The sequence below is a fragment of the Nycticebus coucang genome, chromosome 5 (genome assembly GCF_027406575.1).
Source record: "Nycticebus coucang isolate mNycCou1 chromosome 5, mNycCou1.pri, whole genome shotgun sequence".
Classification (NCBI taxonomy): Eukaryota; Metazoa; Chordata; class Mammalia; order Primates; family Lorisidae; genus Nycticebus; species Nycticebus coucang.
This window is the reverse complement of record NC_069784.1, coordinates 125,750,651-125,754,741: the sequence shown is the minus strand read 5'-3', so window position 1 is coordinate 125,754,741 and position 4,091 is coordinate 125,750,651.

Here is a 4,091-nt window from a genome sequence, read left to right as displayed (position 1 = left end):
GGGGGATGGGTTGTGTGTGTGGTCACCCTTGCTTCCCTCAGCAGTGTGGTAGCTCCCTGAGGAGAGGACGCATCCCCTGTCACTCCTCTTAGCTCATCACATGTCCCAGCAGCTGCCACACAGCAGCAAGACCTGGGGCAGCAGCAGCTGAGGTGTGTCCTCAGATATGGGGCTGGATAAGACTTGTCACTCTCATGTTTCCATTTCAGCGTCTTCCACTCAGGCCACACAGACAGCTGGACCCAGGGCCACAGTGTTAACCAAACCCCGTGGCACAGCCACCATGTCCAGTCCCTGGTGCCTCTCTGTGCTCCTCCCTTACATCATCCTTGTGATTATCTTGACTGCCTAGAGTGACAGGTACTGTGGACAGAATTGGGAGGGATATAGGGCAGGTGGTGAAATGGGAAGTCAAGGAAGGGACTCTCAGAGCCCCCATATCACACTTGCCATGGGACCTTCCTCTCCTGGAGTGAGATAGGAGCAAGACCTCCTGTCACTTGACTTCAGTACCCTGGACAGCTCAGCCCTGAGCTCTGCTGAGTCCTCCCTGTCATAGGCCAGCAGGAGAAGAGGGCTCACACCAGGACTTAGGGCCTCTCCACACTAAGGGGAGGAGCAGAGCAGGCTGCCTGTTCCTCCAGGCCCCATGCTGGGTGGCCTGCAGGCAGCAGGAACATGGCACCAGCAGCACATTGGTGGCTCCAGGTGAGGTTTGAAAGGGAAGGAGGTTTTATTTACAAAGAAGAGAGCAGAAAACCTGTGGCCCCAGGAGGGGGGCTGCAACAGCCTTGACCCCCCGCCCCCAATTCAAAAGGCTGGAGTTGAGGGCTGCAACCCATGGAATGTGGTTTGGGGCACAACAGCTAAACTCACAAGGTAGGGGAAGACAGTGTCCAGGAGGAGGTTGAGGAAAAGGTCCAAGCCTACAGAGCCCTGTGATCCCAGCTGCGTCCTGAGCTGTGCCTCTGACACTCAGCCTCCTGCACAGTCTAGACCAGCAGATGAGCAGAAGTGACTCTGAGGACAGGTGGGGCACTGAGTTGTAGCTGGAATTCCATGGTCACAGCTGAGCTGGACCAGGTGTAGATGGGGACAGTCACATTCAGAGTTATGGGTTCTGCTCCCAGGGTGAACAGAGGATGAGAAGTGGGGAGAGAGGAGGTTTGCTGCAGCCCCACCCAAGGCCAGGGTAGAATGGAGCCAGGCCCCTTCCTCTGGACAACATTGGAGCAGGGCCTGGGCTGTGTCTGAGAGTGTAAAGGAGGTAGAGGCCAAGTACAGCCTGCAGGTGTTAGGTGATGGGGTTAGCTGGAAAAAATGTGTGTCTTAGTGGGGAGGAGGTCTGAGCGGTGAAGTGACTGGGGAGGGGTAGCCCAGGACAACTGGCCCAGGTTATCCTCAGTCCCTAAAAGCCATGTATCTTTTCTGAAGGTCAAAGCTGCCTCTCCCAGGCCCTGTGAGGAGAACTGCCTTCACCCTGTCCCCTCTGGCCATCTCCTGTCCACCACCTGCTGTTCATCCCAGACCTCCAGGAGTTGAATGAAGCCTCAGCACCTCCTTAGGCCTCAGGCTGATGATAATGCTACTGCAGATTCAATATCTCAGGGACTTTATCCTTCCGTCATAATCCTGTCCTACTTTTTCTTAGCCTATCAGCCAGTGTCTCTTGGTGCTACTTAGCAGAATTCTTGTCCATAAAGTTGTGACCCACTGAAAAAGGAAATCTCAGCAGGAGAACACTTTTCTTCTGCTTTGAATTTGCAAAGCAGACATAGGCAATTCCCAGGTTCCCATAGATGGTTTCTTTCATTTACTTAAGAAAAATGACCCAAAGCTCCCCATGAAAGAAATTTGTAATTTCCTAATGAAACTAATAATTTGGGAACTCGTTTATTCCATGTCTGTAAACAAACCAGCCCAGCGGGGTTGGCAGCATCCTCCCACCTGGGCTGGTCTCCTCGCTCATTTCCGAACAGCCTCACTTTCGTCTTGACCTCTCTGTTGGATGAGTGTGTCTCTATTTGCCCATAGGACTGTGCCTCCAAAGTGAACGTTCACTGCAGGTCCATGCCAGCCTGCAGTTAGCAAAGGTGGTTACAGTGGAAATGAGAGCAGAAAGAATTAAGGGCTTGGCACAGGCCAGACGCGTCAGGCTTCGGTCACTCGGCTGTGGGAACATTTGTAAAAGATGAAGTGAGAATAATGGATCCTGTGAAGGACAGTGCTCCACTGAAAGCATCAGTTATTACCAAGCGGGGTAGTAGATTAGTTTTGGAAATAGAAAGGTTATGATTCGACTTAAAGACCTTCTCAGGAAGGTATCTGTTCTGTAACCTAGGAACACCTGTACTTATCTGAACCATGACAGCGTTTGTCCAATGATGTTGCCAAAACAGACTTCTGAGAATAAGGGGACATACAATTAGGTTATGTTGTTTGCATTTATTAGGTAAAGTCCAAGTTGCAGTTACGTCCTTTACCCAGGAGGTGCACCATACACCCCTACACTGTATCCCATTTGTGAGAACTTATCACGCCCTCCTGTGAAAAGGAATTTCTTAATAACAAAAATTATATTCAGGATCGTTTCCTTTAATAATTTACAATTAAACTGTACTAATGTTTAAATGAAGATTTTGATGTTCGGCAAGTCTTAATGACTTTGGAATTCTGTCTTATACGCCAGTAGAGAATTAAGGAATTTCATTCTTCTCCAGGTTATTGTATAATCAACCTAGTAACTCTGCTAAATTTCTTGTGGAAAAAAAATGTAAATTATCAGCACTCTGCTTCTGAGCCTCACACCTTGTCCTGATACCCTGGATGCAAACGCAGACTCTGTGCTTTAGGAATGTGGTGTTCTCTGGGTCTCTCCCCACACAGCTGTCCCCTCAGCAGTGACTCCTCTTGTCACTCCTCAGTCCTGACTGCGCCTGCTTCCCTTAGAAGCAAGTCCTCACAACCGGTCTTACCTGTGTAAGTTATTTTATTCTCCCAGGCACACATGATCTGTATTCAGAATATATAAAAGACTACACATAAATAAAAATACATCTAAGCTATGGGCAGATACTCTGGAGAGTTCGCAGGTGGTGAAGAAGCCTGTGAAATATTTGCCTCAACACATCCCACATAATCCACAGAACACAGAAAGAACAGTGGTGATCCCTTACACGCCCTCATTCTGACACATTTTCCAATGTGTCTAACCAAATGGTGGACAATAAATGGAATGTCAGAGATTCGCTCACGGTTAGTAGGAGTGTCGGGGTCCTGCCCCAGGGGCAGAGTCCGCTAAGACCTGTGGAACTGGCATGACCAACTGAAGAAATATGAAGTTAGGAACCACGATAAAGAAAGACACACGAAACACAGAATAGAATTTTCAAAGGCAGGAGCTCAGGGGACCACCGCCCCTTTGTGGGCTCCAGAAAGTGGCTCTCAGAGTCTGTGCCACTCAGCTTTTATTGAAATCTCTGCCCAGGTGGTAAGCTGAGAGAGGGGACAAAGACATCGGTTTCTCCGAGTGAGCATATCAGCTCCTATTGTTATTATAATTAACTAAGGATTTGAGCAGTTTTGAGGAATCCGAAACCTGAGCCTTGTGTGGGGGAAGCCTCCTGTCTGGAGTCACATACACAGATTCCTAGGGATGTGATAGTCTGGGCTAGTTCACTGTGGAGTAAAATGCCCCTGCCCTTAACCTCCTCTGAAGAATAAGTGGGAGAGAGGCATTTTCCTGGAACTGTGCGCAGACAGTTGGGGCACGAGCAATGGCCCTTGGAACTGTGGAGATTGAGACCCAGAGTGAGGACAGACCAAGCCCCCAAGGACAGACCAAGCTTGGTCTGTCCTCACTCTGGGCCTCAATCTGCCCCCATCCATGGAGCACTTTCCACATCCAGTGAGGAAAGGAAACTAAGGCCTCCTCCTCCACAGTCTGCATATGGGCGTCCAGCACCCGGTGATGATGCTCTTCACTGTCCTGAGCCTGTGGGGAAAAGAGGAACAGGCCTGGACCAAGCACAGGGCCTGTCGCTGCTTGAGGACAGGGACGTGGGATGGCAGCCACTCTGGGAACTGGCAGG